Source organism: Lissotriton helveticus, chromosome 3_1, assembly GCF_964261635.1.
Source record: "Lissotriton helveticus chromosome 3_1, aLisHel1.1, whole genome shotgun sequence".
In the NCBI taxonomy this organism is placed as follows: Eukaryota; Metazoa; Chordata; class Amphibia; order Caudata; family Salamandridae; genus Lissotriton; species Lissotriton helveticus.
In genome coordinates, this window is record NC_136061.1 from 537,196,739 (window position 1) to 537,214,956 (window position 18,218).

Consider the following 18,218-nt stretch of genomic DNA (forward strand, 5'->3'; position numbering starts at 1 on the left):
AAAAGAAAAAAACAGTATTTTTACGTTTTTACACTTTAAAAATATAATGCATGGTTAAAGAATGACAAGGGCATGTTGTGCATTAAAATATCATTACCTCATGTATCTTGCATTTTTTTAGTTCTAAACTTCAAAATATTTTGATGTGGCGTAAATGTGAGAAAAGAAACTCCTTGCCTGTAAAAGTTGATTTGACAATTAGGGCAGGGCTGATGTGGACCTTTTTGATGCTCTTGAAGAGCTAAACTTCCTCTTATGGAACCCTCTAAATGTAATATTAATAATCCCATTTCAATAATCAAAGTGAGACAACACCAGATCTTTAGTTACTTTCATAATTTGGTTACACAGGTGTAGCGGAAAGCTCTTCAGTCATTATTGTTTGAAAAATGCTGTTTTTCAGTGGCAACTATATGTTGTCTTAACAAGAGCTTCGTGTTGAACCAGGATTCTAGGTTTTTCACATTCTACGGTGATTACAGGGCAGACGCCAGACCCAGAGGAATGACAAAGCGTTTGGCACTCTGTTTCCAAGACAGGGTTTCTGATCTGCATTACTTAAAACACAGATAGTCCAAATAGAGTAGATGTGTTGCAAACTTGAGTAATGTAATTCATGCACTTATCAGCGTACTATATTTGTAGTTGAATGATAACCTGCGCCAATGTAAAACAACTGTAGTTAAAGCAAATGTAAGTCATTGTCTAAGACAACCAATTGTAAACAACAAATTGTCTATAACAACCAACGTCTCCACATTGAAACTCCAACAACAACATCAGTGAGAAGATTAAAAAAAACTTTAAAAACATGGCAATAAAGGTGATGACTAAAAAGGCAAAGAATGCAAAGGACCATTTATCTTTCTAACACCACCAACTGAACGGAATCTTACTGTTTAAATAATATGCGAGAAGACACCACTCACTGATAGCCACATCATTAACCTCCCGAGAGTAAAAGGCTGTAAAAGACCAATCAGGATCAAACATGTAAAATCAATTTCATATACGATTAGCGTAAATGCTGTTCAAACCAAGGACCAGTTTTTTTGTTGTTTTAATAAACAACTTTATTGGGTTTTATAACAGTGTAGCACACTCGAAGATCACATCAATCATTACGTCACCATCTGCAATAAATAAATGGCTAAAGGCATCTTGCTCGGTTATCACATGCACCCAACAGGACCCATAGGCCAGCCAGTCAAGCAGCACCTCAGTATCATGAAGACAACCAATCCAGACTTGCATCCCCCCACCATTTGCCCCATATCTTATTGTTAGAAATGGGGCTCTCTAGTTGGCAGAGGTAGGTACCTTTGTCTAAATAGGGACCCTTGCTTCTAGTCAGGGCTCAGGGGGATACACACTCTAGATAACCCCTGATCACCCTCTTGGTAGCTTGGCACGAGCAGACAGGCTTATCCCAAAGGCAATGTGTAAAGTATTTGTACCAACACTCACAGTAACACAGTGATAACACCACACGAGTTTAGAAAAATAAAGTATCTTTATCTAAACTTTAACAAGACCAAAACGACAAAAATCCAACATACAAGTATTAAGAAAAATGACTTTCAAAAGGTTTTAGCAACTGAGTCCATGGAAAACTATGGATGATTGATTCCTTGCAAAGTACATGTCGTTGCGACAAAATTCAACAAGCCAAACAGCCGCCGCGATGGGAAGCGTCTAAAAACAAGGACATGCGTTGATTCCCAAGACCTTTGTGGATGCGATGCAACAGTTCTGTTAGACACATGCGAGCGGTGCATCGGGTCCTGTCTGTAGGGGGAAGTGATGCGAAGATTCTGAGATGACTCTGATCCGCGGGTGATGCATCGGGGAAAACTTGCCACACAGGGTTGATGCTTTGAAATACGGGATGCGTCAGCAAACGATGCAGTGGCATTGAGCCTCGATCCATCGATGCGTCCATTCTTGCAGCGTTGTCAGGCGCTGCATCAGTTTCAGCAGTGGCGGGGCGGTGCAGGGAGATTCCTCTCGCACCACGGTGTTGAATCAGAAAAACTGTAGCAAGAAGAGGGAAGTGTCGATTTTCTTGTTGTTGCGTTGTTTTCCAGCTCCCGGTAGCAGACACAACCTCCAGAGGCCACACACAGCCAAAGGCACTCCTGGCCGGTCAGATCTCGCAGCAAGGAAGTTCAGAGAAGCTGCGGATGAAGTCTTTGTATTACTGAGACTTCGAAACAGGAGGCAAGCTCTACTCAAGTCCTTGGAGACTTTCTTCAAGCAGGGGACACAGCACACAGCAAAGTCATTCTTCTTCCTTTGGCATAAACAGCAACTGCAGGCCAACCACAGACACACAGCAAGAGCAGTACTTCTCCTCGGTTTCTCCAGCTCCTCTCCTCAGCAAAGGTTCCTCTTGGTTCCAGAAGTAGCCTAAAGTTCAGGGGTTTTAGGTCTAATACTTATACTCCAAAATGCCTTTGTGCAAGGGGCTCTGAGCCCAGTTCAAACCAGTTCTGGGGGGGGGGGAATCTGCAAGTGCACCCCCCAGTCCCAGTCACTCCAAAACCATACAGTCAATACACAAACAGGCAGAGGCACACAGAATGGTAAACAAGACAAATGCCTACTTTCTAAAAGTGGCATTTTCAAACACAAAATTTTAAAACCATCTTTAGTAAAAGATGTGTTATTAAGTTCTGGGTTCAGAGAACCTAAACTTTATTTTTCAAACGTATCCCTATGGGAAGATATAAAATGTTACTAAGCATACCCCATTTTGTCCTATGGGGCAAGATAGCCTTTCAATAGGGAAAAACAAAATTGGCTGTATTTCACTATCAGGACATGTCACACATACCAGTACATGTCCTACCTTTCACATACACTGCACCCTGCCCCCAGGGGTACATTGGGTCTATCTGTGGGGTGACTGACATGTAAGAAAAGGGAAGGTTAGGGCCTGGCAAGTGGGGGCACTTGCCAAGTCGACATGGCAGTTAACAAGTGCGAACAGACACTGCAGGGGCAGGTCTGCGTTCCTGTTTCAGAACTACTCGTGTGGGTGGTACAATCAGTGCAGCAGGCCCACTAGTAGTATTTGATTAACCAGCCCCGGCACACTCAATGCACTTTACCAGGCACTGACTAGTAAATCTAATATGCCAATCAGGGAGAACCACTCATAATAACAATTTACTCAAAGAGCATATGCATTTTAGCACTGATCAGCAGTGGTAAAGTGCCCAGAGTCCTAAAATCAACAAGAGGTCAGGAAAAAATAGGAGGAAGAAGCAAAAAGTTTTGGGATAACCCTGCAAAAAGGGCCAAGTTCAAATCTTATGATATTTGGCAGGACAGCCTCTAGCCGTATACACTGGCCTCACCTGCTGAGTGCACCAGTCCACCCCTCGCCACCACTGAGGGACTGATGGTAGAGCAGTGGATTTCCAGTGAGTGGTTATGTCTCTTTTGGCTACCATGATGCCCTTGCCCAGCAAGGCCCTATTTGTCCTGGTTCCCCCGGCACCTTTTAATAGCCCCAGCAGCAGTAATATCGGGGAAAGGTCTACCTCCCATACCAGTACTGTTGAGAGTTCTACAACAACTGCCTCCCAGAATCTTTGGATGATGGGGCCTTCCCAGGCCATGTGATAAAAGTCTGTGGCGGGTTGAAAGCATCAGGAACATCTAGAATGTTGAAGGAGGTCCGCTTTATGCAGACAGTCTTGGTAAGATACGGGGAATGGAGATAATATATTTGGACCATTTGGGCCATCAAGGCATTCCTCCAGTCATCTTCCGGAGGGTCTACCCGCTTCTTCCATTTTGCCCAAAGGAATCCAATAGCATCAGGGGCATCGATGATTAGTGTGTGAGAAATTTGAGAGACACCTCCATTTCCAAGGGGACCCAGCGTGATCTTGGCCTAAAGGGGGCTAAACTCTGGGAGGGATGTGCCTTGTGCTATGTGGTTATGGAGGGTGTGGCGCGATTGGAGATATTTGTGGCATTGGGTCTTGGACAGTTAGTATGTGGACTTAAGATTCTGAAAAGAGTGCATATGTGTCCCAGACATACATCTTCCAGTAGCTATTGCGTCCCAGCAACTAAATCCCTCCAGGGCTCACACCTCTCTGAGCCATCTGTAATGCCACTGGGGAGTTTGCTGCATGAGTGTGGAGGCCCAACCAGTGCAAGTCAGTGTCGCCCACCCTCTGAGAAACACCATGTAGGACCATTTTGGCAATGCAGTGGGGATCGTGTCCCCATAAAGCATAGCCATCAAGTTGGAGAAGCAAGCCCGTAGAGGCAAGCTCAATCCTCTACGACGGGTCTGACCACTCCCCAGTAAGCCAGTTATTTATGACTATTAACTGTGAGATGCTAGGTAATACAGGCAAAAGTTTGTCATGCCAAGACCACCATCACATGGGCCACGTTGACATTTAGCGCACGCCAATTTGGGTTTTGCATTGTGCCAGAAGAAGTGTATGGCCAGGGAGTCCATCTCCTGAAACCAATGCTGGGGTATCAATTGTGGTAAGTTCTGAAAAAGGTACAAGAATCTCGGGAGGACGATCATTTTGTACAGGCTTATCCTGACCAGGACGTTCAGTGGAAGGTATTGCTATTTCCGAAGATCGGTTATGACTTTCTGGTCCAAGGGCATCATATTAAGTGATAACGATAGGGCCGAATGGAGTGCCACCTGTATGCCTAGATGGTGGAAACTCAGCCTGCGTATCGGGATAGTAGTCTGCCAGGCCATACAGTCTTGCGAGTGTGACGGTGGCACCAATATCGACTTGCTGAGCTTAACGTTCAGGCCAGTTGCTCCTGCAAAAAGCTGAAGTATCCAAAGACAGCAGAGGCCGCTATGTTCAGGGTCAGGGTTGGAGAGCTATAAAAGGACATTGTCCCCGTTTAATGCTCATGGTCCATGTCCCACACCCGTCCACTAATTTGAGCATCACATCTAATAAGTTGAGCTGAAGGCTCAAATGCCAGCGTGAAGAGAAGCGGGGACAGTGGACAACCTTGCCTGGTCCCATGGTGGATGAGGAAGATGTCTGACACTACTTCATTGACTTGTACTCCCGCTGTGGAATTGGAGTAGAGTACATGAACAAGTCACTGGAACCATGGCCCAGTCCCTGCTCTTCTCAGGACCTGGGCAAGGTAGTCCCAATCCACGATATCAAAAGCATTTCTAAAATCTATGAGTAGCAGGGCTAGGGGATGGGACAATTAGTGCCGATGAGTGAGGGCTACATGCAAATGCCGTAGGCAGTGCGGCCACATGCAAGGCTGTGCCACGTGCGCCGCACCAGCATAAAACCACAATAGTCTGGACAAGATTTTGGTTTCTCCATTAAGAAGCAAACTGGAATGGTACAATGCACAAGAGACCAAAGGGGGTTGGGTCTTAGGTATCACTACTATAGTGGCCTGATAAATGTCTTCCGGGAAAGAGTCAACCTTCATTGCGTCTTTGTATAATTTTAATAAGTGTGGAGCAATGAGTTCCTTATATTTGGCGTAAAACTCTGTGGCCGGAGGTCGTTCCAGAAGCCATTGCTGTAATAGCCCCTGTTATTGCCTCAATTGTGACAGGCATATTCAAATCCTGTCCAGTAGAGGAGAGGCCCTCTCAGCCAGTGGACGCAGGACTGCTGCATACAATTGACTGTAATAGGTGGCAAATGTCTGAGCTGTAGCTAAGGAAGCATGTTGTATCTCGCCATGATGATCCATGATTTCTACAATAATCCTGCAGGCAAGCCTTTACAGCAATTTGCCATTCTTATCGCCCCAACTATACTTGTGGAGTAGTCGCTCGCCAAAGCTGTTTCACTGCCTCAAAGACACAATACTGATCTCCTCACAAATCAACTCCAAGTGCCGGCTTACATTCCCCTGGGGGTTAGAGAGGAGCAGCGCCTCTAAGCAGAGGTGTGGCTTGCTCTCAGTGTCTGACTAGACTTTTGGCGTGACCTCTGATAGTGACCTTGCAGGTCGCCAGAGGGTACCCCTGGAATTCACCGACCCTTCGTTGACTTGAAAGTATGCTTTTATTTCATCTCCCACTGCTTGAGCTTATTTATCGTCCTGGAAATACTACGCATTAAGTCGCCACACAGGGCGGGGCCAGCGTTTGCTGCCTATGTCATGAGGAGTATGGGGCATGGTCGGAAAACGTGCAAGGATTTGCACCTGTTAAATAGACAGTCAATCTGAAGTGAGCATGAATATAATGTCAATTTGAGCATGTGTTTGGTGTGCAGCTGAAGTATGTGTGTATTGTTGTCCCCTCGAATTGAACAATTTCCAAACATCGCAGAGGCCCAGTGCAGTGACCCAATTTGATAGGTGTCAGGCGCTGCTACATCGGTGTTCTGACAGAGCACCAGCGGAGTCAGCAACAGGGTCTAAAACTACGTTTAAGTCACCCCCAACATATGCGTGCCAATCTGGGAGTTTAACTAGTGTGTGTGTTAGGACGCCTAGGAAGGAGTTTAATGCGGAAGGCGGAGCATACAGACATAGAGGATTCAGTGGTCAACTCTCCAGTGTCCCATTTAGGGCCATATATAATCTCTGGGATTCAGCCATGACTGGGTGACCACCATAGGAAACCCAGGCTGCAGCAGGATCGCCACTCCCCGGGTGCCCAGGGCCTAGCGTACATGGTAAACTCTATCAAATCCCTGACAGGCGAGAAATGGAAAATGATGCCTCATTAAATATGTGTCTTGCAACATTAGAATCGAGAGGAGTAAACGGTGGGCATAATGCAATACCACAGAGTATTTTATACGGTCCAAGAGACCATTGACATTCCATGTCATAATGTGAAAAGACGCCATGTCCAGACAAGAAATGTTTGAGGAGGTAGGAAGCATGCTAGGACAGCTAAAAAGGAGGTCACCTGGTGGGGTTTAGCACCTCTTACTGGGCTGCCACGATAGTGGGTCAGCAAGAGCATCTGTGACATTGTGATGGGATGCATCAGGCATGTGCAAAGAAAAGAAACAGACAATAACCAAAATAAAACATTAACAGAAACCCTCCTCCCCAACAACCCTGCCCCTTAGTTCCCTTCAGAAGCATCTGTCACCCCAAGATTACTAATAAATAAATAGAACCATGGCGTTCTTGGACGTGGAGTGGTGGAACCTTCCATAGTATCTGATCTTTAGTGTCAGCACGTGTTTTGTGGATGACTTTGAGCCATAAGATCATCATCTCGTTTGAAATTCCCTAAAGTAATCTAGAAAGAAGAGGATATTCGCGATTTGTCACATGAGTTCCGAGCACACTCGTGCTTCCCTTGGAATGTTGTCTCTGTCTTTGAAATTTAGGAATCTGGCTATCACAGGTCAGGGAAATGCTCCAGGAGGCACCCTGGGAGCAAGCGCACTGTGGGCGCGTTCCACTGCAACCCATGATGAGAGTTTCTCAACAGGCATCCATGATTTAATCCAATGCTCCAGGAATTCAGCCAGTTGAGTGGACTCCAGTCCCTCAGGAAACACCACAAACCTGAGAACATTGCGCAGAGAGTCATTTTCCGCATCCTCAGCTTGAAGGTGCAAATTAGTTGTTTGGGAGAGCAGGCGCATAACTTCGACCTTGAGGTCCGACATATCCTTGTCAAAGGTGGAGATCCTTTCCCTCTGACTTTGTGATTCGTGCTGTTCACAGATCCTGGCAAAGAAGTGCCACATCTACCCGCAACTTCCTTTTATGGAATAAACTGCAGCCTGGGGCATCTCTATGGTCTGTAGAATCATAGCCAAGTAACCCTCCGTTGGGTCCTCTTCATCTGTCGCCCGAGACTCACTTCCCCCAGAGCCAGTGGTCTACTGATCAATACAGGTCCAGGAAGATGCAGTTCTTGGAGTTTGTCCTTTCCCATGATCACATCAGGAGTGCACTGCAGAATTATGCCTTGCCCCGGCACGCTTGCCACACGCCCATGGCCGCATGAGCAGCTGGGCCCTGCAGAAGAGCACCAAGAGCCTCAAGAGATGCTCAAAGAGCCAGAGGGGTGAGCTAATAAACCAAGAAGGGTGGGGTCAGCCAAGTCTCCCTCACAACACCAGCACTTTGTGCATTCTACTGGGCACCTACCAAGGGGCCCCCACATTCACTGCACCTCTGCTACCATCAAACAAGGAAGTGCCTTTTCTTTAAGTGATGATTTGTGGCCCTCTGAAGCCAAGCTCGCTCAGACAGGCAGGCCAGCACTAGCTTCCAGATACAGGTCTTACACATGGCAGGGCAAGGGACAAGGGAGCTACCTCTGGGTGCCTCCAGTGACTTGAGCCTCAGTGTATTTCCGCCATTTCAAGAGGAGAGGCGAACAAGGCCTGGCGCAGCCCAGGTGGCAGCAGGCGTGTAATGCAACCCTGAGGGGGAAAGCATGGATTTCCATTAGCCCCCGTAGTCAGTGCAAGTCCATGCCGGTGGAAGCCGCCGCCCCGTCACCCCAAACTGGGAGTAGAGGATGAATCAGGCCCCAGTCTTGCAGAATATTTGGAGTGGGGAGGGAGAGTGCAAAGCGCCACAGGGCTCCACCACAAGGCCCGGGAACTCGCACCTCAGTGTGCCTGCGAAGAGGCTGCTGGTCAAGCCATGTACCCCAGCACCAACAGGTCCGACCCCTTCCCTTTCACCCCTGCTCTCCTCACCGGCTGCTCTTATGAAGTGGCCCCCACTGCGGACTAGTAATCCTCTCCACTCGTTCCTCTGGGCTCCAGTGGTTCAGGGCATACCTGTGAGAGCTATCCATGTGGGGCAACCATGTTATGCCCAGGTGAGTTAGTCGAGCCAAAATGGCGCTCCCCAGAGTAGTTGATGAGCTCCCAGCACACCATTCAGGAGGGGATGGTTGTGGGCACCTGGTCAGCTGGTCTTTGCAGCCAGTAGGTCCTCACGCTGTAGGAGGATGGCGGCAGATGAGGGAAGGGTCTGGAACAGTCGCTCATCTTAAAAAACCTCTGAATAGTAGGCCCCAAGTGACGTTCTCTAAGAATAGATCATTGAGAGATGAACTTAGTCCCAACCTAGTCACTGACATGGCTAATACACGAGCTAAGGGAAGGTCAGGATTCAAATGCTACAGGAACTGTAAGGCCTGCAGCAATAGTGTTGACTGCACTAGTTTGAACATCAGCAGTAGTAAAAGAGAGTTGGTGATTAAAAAGACGTTAACATGCAACTAAATGTATTGAGTTTATACTCTAGTATGTCCTTGCAATAAGGCATACATAGGAAGCACCATTCATCGTGAAAAAAACAGGTATTAGAACATGTTAAAGCTATTCGCCGTAATAATCGACAATATCCGGTGGCCCGACACTTTTATGAAAACCATATGCAAAATGAAAAGTTTCTAAGAATGGTGGTAATTGATTCCATGGAGGCTAATGTTTGTGGAGGTAATAGATTACTTACTCTACGTAAATTGGAGTCCAGATATATAATAGATTTGGACACCGTGTCTCCAATGGGGCTGAATTCAAACGAAGAATTATCTGTACACCTGCATAACTAAGAGGGTGCTATGATTTATCTATTGGTTGTATATAAACTGTAATTGTTATATTTGAATTGTTTTTAATTTTTAATCTCTTTCACTTTTAGGTGTTCTTTTGCACTTTTGTCACGTGGGGCTGTAAGATTTATTGATTTAGGCGCACTTGGGCGTAATTGTGTTAGTTATGCAATGCGAAGAATTAACAACTTTCATGGAAACCGGATTACGAACAATAATATCAAATGAACACAGGAAAATCTAATGCAGCAATTGCCCACTGGGCGAATGGACTAAATATTACTTGTATACCGAGGATGAAGGTTTATGATCATATAATTGTTAGGCGCTGTGCGATCCTGCTAATGAGACTAGCACTATCTGTTCAACAACATTTGAGTATATATTTTCGAAATACAATTGATGTTATGCTGCTATTGGGTTTACAGCAATAACATCGCAAATAACATTTGTTCATTAAGGTTCCCTTTACTTTGTTCATTATGAATTTCATTTTGAGAGTATGAATTTTTATAAATATTTACAGCTTGCATTTGAAAGTAATTCTGTATCGGATTTAACCATGATAAGATGGCCGCCACTTGTTATGTATTCACTTGGTTCACATTGTCTGTTGTCTATGTTTACACTGCTAAAAAAACTTTATAAAAAAAGTGCAAAAAACGCCTGTCACCTAGCATGAACAAGCCGTAAGCTGAAACACGTTGCTGTATGGCTGAATAAACTTTGCTGCAACAAATCCCTAGTGTTGTCTGTAAATCTTCTGAGAGAGAGAGATAATATTTTGGCCACTGAAAACAACAAAGGATGAAGTGAGCTTATAGGTAGTAATTATAATAATGTAGTTTTATGTTAGAAAATTCAATGGAAAAAAACAAAGTTTGAATGGACGTTACAGTTAGCTGAAAATGTAAATTTAAAAAGACATTCCTCTTGCCTTTTGCTCCCTTTTTCTCATATACCCTCAACTCCCTCCCTCACTCCCGTCCCTTACTCTGGGCAGTTTCTTCCCTTAACTACACACAGGTACCTGCAATGAGAACAGACTGTGTGAGTTTGTTATACTGTGTGTTCCTTATGTAGGCATGTTCTTCTTTAATTTGTAATAAAGAATTATGAAACAACAAAAAATACCATTTCAAATAAACAAAATCGCTGAAATTTACCAGTTATAGTTACCACAAATAATTGTAACTCATGCATTGTGCCCGCCATGAAACTCTTGTCACCAATCAGATAATTTCAGATGTTGCAGTGATATTATCAATGATATCACAGAACATGTTATGATGATTCATGTAATATGTGATATGTGATGTAATTAGCAATGCATGGCAAGGGCTGCAACCACATCTTTTGCTGATTTGGTAGCAGTCAATCAGATCCTATCTTGAGGTCAGTCAGCTCCACAGATTATTTACAGCATGAAACATTTAAAGTTTCTGAATCTTAATCTGCCAAAAGCTAATGAACGGATTTATAGCAAATCACAAAGCATGCTTTCTGCACCAAGATCTAGCTTTGTGCCAAATTTCGTGTAATTCCGTTGAGCAGTTTTTTACTGGTATCACAGTTCAATTTTCTTGCAGAAAATTGTATGGGGAAAACGCATTTTGGGATTCCCACGTTTGCAGAGTGGTGTAAAAAGGGGGCGTGACCTCAGACCACTCCCAATAATCCAGCTGTGTGGGGCCTACTGGAGGTACCTGGTGGGCTAGTTGGCACCCAGGGATCCCCAGGATTCAAGGGGACTTAATCCACCAAGCCAAGAATGTGCCAGGAGGTGCATTTGCAGAGTGGTGGAGAAAGTAGGCATAGCCTGTGTCCACCTGTCATCAATCCCACTATCTGGGGGATACTGAATGTATAAGGTAGGCATTTTGGCCCCTAAGGAACCTCAGCAGGAAAGGGGAGTTTAATCCCCATCCAAGAGCACACCAGGGAGTGCGTTTGCAGAGTGGTGGGAAAAGGGGCATGGCCTGCTATGATAACTTAGCAATCCCGCTGTGTGGAATTTACTGGCGGTAATAGGAGGAGTAGTTGGCCCCCAAAGTTGACCTTGGGAGCCAACTACCCCTCCTGTTACCTCCAGTAAGTGATACACTGTGGGATTGCTAAGAGTTCTTCGGAGGCCACGCTCACCTTTCTCCACCACTCTGCAAACGCGCATCCTGACACAGTACTGGTTGGGGGATGAAGTCCACTTTACTCCTGAGGGACTTTGGCGGTCAAGTAGCCCTCCTGGTACCTTCTGTAAGTCCTTTGCTGTGGAATTCCTGAGCGCTGGTCAGAGGCCCAGGCCCCTTTCTGCACTACTCTGCAAACGCAACTACTACCTTATAGTTAGCAATTAGCATTTAAAAAACCTTAGAATTTCACTGAAAAACACATACGTTTCAGGGACGTTATAGTTAGGAATTAGCATTTAAAAAACCTTTGAAATTCACTGAAAAAAACAAAGGCTTCAGGGACGTTATAGTTAGTCAGACATTTCACTAGTACAATACCAGAGAAATTAGGTTGTTATAGTTAGCTGAGCTAACTAGAACTCATGCCCCCACAATGCACTGCTGATGATGTCACATTTACATCCCTCATGACATGGTCAGTAACAAACAAGTTACTTACCTTCGGTAACGCTTTTTCTGGTAGATACAGTATCTGCCTGTGGATTCCACACCTTGTGAATATCCCCTTGCGTCAGCAACATTCGGAAATTCTTTTCGTAGCCTCGCGCCGACATGGACTTGGACGTCATAGAGACACGGCATCGCACGCGCCTCCGCTGACGTCACCGACGCCTATAATAGGCCCACGCCGGCGTGATGACATCAGTTCCACCCTTTTTTCCGTGCCTTCGAGGCAGGCACACAGACGGACCAATGACAGTAGAAATGTACATAGTATACACAGTACACGATAGTCAAAATAACACACACAGTGTGAAGCAAATGTAAGCAAACATTTGAAATAACACATTTTCTAGACCATAAAACAAATACAAAACAGATATTCTGGTATAGAAGAGTGGACAACGGGGAGGCGGGTGGGTCAGTGAGGAATCCACAGGCAGATTCTGTATCTCCCAGAAAAAGCGTTACCGAAGGTAAGTAACTTGTTCTTCTGATAGATACATCTGCCGTGTGGATTCCTCACCTTGTGAATAGAGTCCCACAGCAGTCCCCACTCCCTGAGGAGGGTGTCCACTCTGCTATACCAGGAAATCCTGGAGGACAGAACGCGCAAAGTGGCCTTCCCTCCTCACCTCGGTATCCAGGCAGTAATGCCTCCCGAAAGTGTGGAGAGAAGACCAAGTTGCGGCCTTACAAATATCCTCTACAGGAACACCTCTGGACAAAGCAGAGGTTAACAACCTAGCCCTTGTAGAATGAGCCCTTATACCCTCTGGAGGATCCTTACCAGCCAAAGAGTAGCCGATCTTTATACAGAGGATGATCCATAATGAAATAGTTCTTTTATGAACCGCTCTTCCTTTTTTGCAGCCAGCAAAACCAACGAAGAGCTAGTCATCCACACAACAGTCTTTAGATCTGTCCAGGTAAAAGCTCACCGCCCTCCTAGGGTCCAGACGGTGTAACCTCTCCTCCTCCTTGGAAGGGTGTCGTGGAGGACAAAAGGTAGGAAGGGTAATAGATTGACCAAGATGGAAAGGACTCACCACCTTAGGGAGAAAAGCAGCCCTGGTTCTAAGAACCATTCGATCAGCATGAATGGTCAAGAAAGGGGGCTTGGAACTAAGAGCTTGAAGCTCACTTACCCTCCTTGCTGAGGTAATAGCAACCAGGAAGACTGTTTTAAAAGTCAAAAGCCTCATAGGACACGTGTGTAACGGCTCAAAGGGAGCACCCATCAAGAATGTTAAGACAAGATTCACGTCCCATTGAGGCACAATAAAGGGAGTAGGAGGGAATTTATTAATGAGACCCTTCAAAAACCTTAAAACCACAGGAGATTTGAAAAGAGACGGCTGGTCCGGCAAACATAGAAACGCGGACAAAGCTGAGAGATAACCCTTGACTGTGGCAACAGCAAGACCTTTGCTGCGCCAAAAAGAGAGCAAACTGGAGAACATCAGATAAGTGGGTTTTTAAAGGGTCAACAGATTTCTCTCCACATCAGGTGACAAATATAGACCATCTATATGAATAGATGGACTTAGTGGAGTCACATCTAGCTGAAAGAATGACATCCACCACATCTCGTGGGAGAGAAAAGGAATTCAGGTTGCCCCGTTCAATCTCCAGGCATGAAGGTGTAATGTCTGGAGGTGGGGGTGTAGAACCTGCCCCTCCATCTGAGAGAGGAGGTCTGCCCTGTGAGGGAGATGGAGCGGCGGGTTAGAGGAGAGGTGGCGAAGATCTGTATACCACACCCTTCTTGGTCAGTCCGGGACGACGAATATGACTTGGGCCCGGTCTTGGCGAATCTTCCTCAGAACCCGAGGAATCAAAGGTATGGGCGGAAACGCGTAAAAGAGTTGTCTTCCCCAACTCAACTGAAACGCGTCCCCCAAGGCTCCTCGCATCGGATACTGGAGACTGCAGAATGACAGGCAGTGAGCATTCTCGCGAGTGGCGAACAGGTCCACCCGAGGAGTCCCCCACATCTGAAAGATATCGTGAACAACCTCCGGATGGAGCCTCCACTCGTGGTCGGCAGAGAACTGCCGACTGAGAACGTCTGCACGTACGTTCAGAACTCCGGCCAGATGATTTGCCATCAGACAAATCTGATTGTCCCGAACCCAGGACCAGAGATGCAGAGCCTCTCTGCAGAGACACTGCGACCCTACACCTCCCTGCTTGTTGATATACCACATCGCGGTCGTGTTGTCCGTCAGGACTTGAACCGACTGACCGCGAAGGGAAGGGAGGAAGGCCTTGAGCGTCAGAGGTATCGCCCGCAATTCTAGAAGGTTGATATGAAGTAACCTTTCCTCTGGAGACCAAAGACCCTTGACCTCCAGATCCCCCAGATGAGCACCCCACCCTAGAGTGGATGCATCCGTTATTACTGTGGCCACCGGAGGAGGCAGCTGAAAAGGCTTCCCCTGAGACAGGTTGCCTTCCACGCCCCACCAAGACAGATCCGCCGCAGCTTCTCTGGAGATCCTCAGTGACTCCCTGAGATCTCCGTTGTGTTGATACCACTGCCTGCGGAGGCACCACTGGAGCGCCCTCATGTGCCAGCGTGCATGGTTGTCCAACAGAATGCAGGAAGCCATCAGACCGAGCAGACGAAGGACCTTCAGGACTGGAACAACCGCTCCATTGTATAATAAAGGAATCATTTCCTGTATGTCGCGAATCCTTTGAGGAGGAGGGAATGCACGACATACAGTTGTGTCCAGTACAGCACCTATGAACAGGATGCGCTGGGAGGGCACCAGGTGAGACTTGGGTACATTTATCGAAAAACCCAACCTGTACAACAACTGGGTTGTCTTTTGCAGATGATGGAGCACTCTCTCTGACGACTCTGCTTTGATCAGCCAGTCGTCCAAATAGGGGAATACAGGAATCCCCGACCTTCTGAGATGCGCTGCCACCACCGCCATCACCTTGGTAAAGACTCGAGGTGCAGTAGTAATTCCAAAAGGAAGGACCGCAAACTGATAGTGTTGCTATCCCACCGTAAAACGGAGATACTTCCTGTGCGACTTCAGGATTGGGATGTGAAAGTGCGCATCCTGCAAGTCGAGCGACACCATCCAGTCTTCTTCTAGCAGCGCTTGAAGAACCTGAGCAAGGGTGAGCATCTTGAATTTCTCCTGTTTCAGATAGAGATTCAAGATCCTGAGATCCAGGATTGGACAAAGTCTGCCATCCTTCTTGGAATCAGGAAATACCGGGAGTAGCATCCCTGACCCCTTTCCTGCTCTGGGACCACCTCTATCGCACCCTTTTTAGGTCTCGCTAAACGAAAGCAAAAGCGAAGCTTTTACTGTCTATGCGAGACAACTTATGTAGTTACTTTTCGGGAATGTGGACAGCAAAGTGCCACGCGCATTTTCAGGCCGAGATTTGACCTCGTGAGCGCGCACGCCCAGCCCGGCGCCGTGCACGTCCCCTGCCACAGATTCCCTAAACACACACATGCACACGCATGCAGGAAGGCACACACACACACGCACACACAGACACGCGCGCACCCCCCCTACTTCTCCCCACTCACTGGCACTGCCCCCCCCCTCGCACACACGCAGGAGGCACCTACACACACGCACGCACACACACATACAGAGACACCCCCCGCCGCCACCGCCGCATACATCCAAGCCCCCCCGCCGCCGCATACATACAAGCCCCCCCGCCCCCACCGCCACCGCATACATAGAAGCCCCCCCCGCCGCCGCCGCCTACATTGAAGCGCCCCCCCAGCCCCACTTACCGCCATTATGCTTTATTCCTCTCATTTTACAGTGTGCTGCTCTCAGTCGCAAAGTGGTCCATCATTTATTTCGACCGCCCTTTCTCCGCCGCTCGCCACGAACACCTCCCACTTCCGGTCCTGCCCTCCCTCCCCCGCCTTTCCTTGTCTCTGTGTGTATGTTAAACTCCCAAGCGAAATCCGACAAAGACCTCGCCATACCCTGCATTAAAGCACCTGTGCCCAACAATTTACAAAAGAAGGCATTTATTATGGGAGTGTTACACCCCTCACTCCCTCCTGGAGCTACGCCCCTGTTATAGATATCTTGTACATGAAACTCGGATTTTAGATCTGGCACGCGGGCTGGGATTTACTTTAAGGCACAATTCTCCCCTGCTTGAGTGGACCATTGCTGTGAAATGCCATCACTTCCCCTTCAGCGAGGTTTGGTGTAATGTTCATTGTGCGAAAACATGAGCAGCTTTCCGTCCGATCGCGGTATGAATAGGGCTTTTGTCACCGGGGAAGAATGGAGCCCGTGACGTCAGTGGTCGGAAGGGGAAGATGGCGCGCACACAGCCAGTTCTGTATGTACACCTCCCACTTCCGGTCCTGCCCTCCCTCCCCCGCCTTTCCTTGTCTCTGTGTGTATGTTAAACTCCCAAGCGAAATCCGACAAAGACCTCGCCATACCCTGCATTAAAGCACCTGTGCCCAACAATTTACAAAAGAAGGCATTTATTATGGGAGTGTTACACCCCTCACTCCCTCCTGGAGCTACGCCCCTGTTATAGATATCTTGTACATGAAACTCGGATTTTAGATCTGGCACGCGGGCTGGGATTTACTTTAAGGCACAATTCTCCCCTGCTTGAGTGGACCATTGCTGTGAAATGCCATCACTTCCCCTTCAGCGAGGTTTGGTGTAATGTTCATTGTGCGAAAACATGAGCAGCTTTCCGTCCGATCGCGGTATGAATAGGGCTTTTGTCACCGGGGAAGAATGGAGCCCGTGACGTCAGTGGTCGGAAGGGGAAGATGGCGCGCACACAGCCAGTTCTGTATGTACGAGCCTGTCTAACCGGCTCCTGCCTCTGCGGCTCTCTGGGCTCCAGCAAACAAGGATAATCCGTGAAATACGGACTTCTGTGGCCTTAAAGATGCAAGCAGGCCTGGGGCAGGGGCGTATCAAGGGTTTGTTTGCAGCATTCCCGCAGCCAGACCTGTGTGAAGCTGTTTGTAAGTCTGACCAGTGCACCCCCAGGCTGCAGCACAGTTCTGCAGCAGGAACATGAACAGCTGAGCTATTTTACCATCTATATTCCGAGATGTCCTTTCCCCCCACATCATCTGTGTGGGACACATTCCAAATATCACCACATATATCATGCACCCACACTGAATGTTGGGGAAGGGGGTGTTTGTAGGGCCATTTGCAGAGGTGCACGCTTGGTGAAAAAAGCATTTGCACTGCAATAGGTCTCGCATTTGCAAGAGTTGGAGCTGTTTAACATTGCAAATGACAATGCCTTTTATTTTTGTTTTCGTTTTTAAAACATAAATAAAAGGCTTTGTCATTTGCAATGTCTATAGCTCAAACTTGCATAAATGCGAGACCTATTGCATTGCAAATGCTTGTTTAATAGAGTCTGCACTTCCTCCTGTAGAAGCAACAGATGTTCCTTCGTGCAAAAACCTTGGCAAGGAGGGTAATTGGGAGGAAATTCCCGAAAGGGAAGGGCATACCCATTTTCTACAAGATTGAGAACCCAAAGATCTGATGTAACCGATTCCCAATCCTGTAGAAAATGGGTAAGCCGACCCCCCACCGGACCCACATGATCCTGAATGGCGGATCTAGGACTGCTTTTCTGAGACGGGAGGGTTGGAGGAAGTGGAGGAGGAAGAGGCTTGACGTCCACGAGGACGCGCTCTTTGCTTTCCCCTGTAAGATCTGTACATGGAATTTTGCTGCTGCTGCTGTTGTTGTTGCTGCTGCTGACCTTGTCGGTAATTCCGAAAGGAAGAGCGACCAAAACCCCTGAATCTCCTGGCCGAAGAACCTCTGATCTGGAGACCTAAAGATTTAGCAGTCGCCCTACTGTCTTTAAATCTCTCCAGGGCCGTGTCAGCTTTCTTCCCAAAGAGTCCAGATCCATCAAACGGCAGATCCAGCAAAGGCGCCTGAACATCTGCCGAAAAGTCTGAGGATTTCAGCCATGCTGATCTTCTAGTGGCGACAGCAGTGCCCATGATACGTGCCACCGAGTCCGCAGTGTCCAGACCA

General features: G+C 47.2%; 1 protein-coding gene across 1 annotated transcript in view; it reads right to left on the reverse strand.

The window, feature by feature from the left end:
- The window catches only part of DNAH7 (dynein axonemal heavy chain 7), a 2,019,015-nt gene that overhangs the window by 700,657 nt on the left and 1,300,140 nt on the right, over positions 1–18,218 (reverse strand). The gene's annotated exons all lie outside the window — the stretch shown is intronic.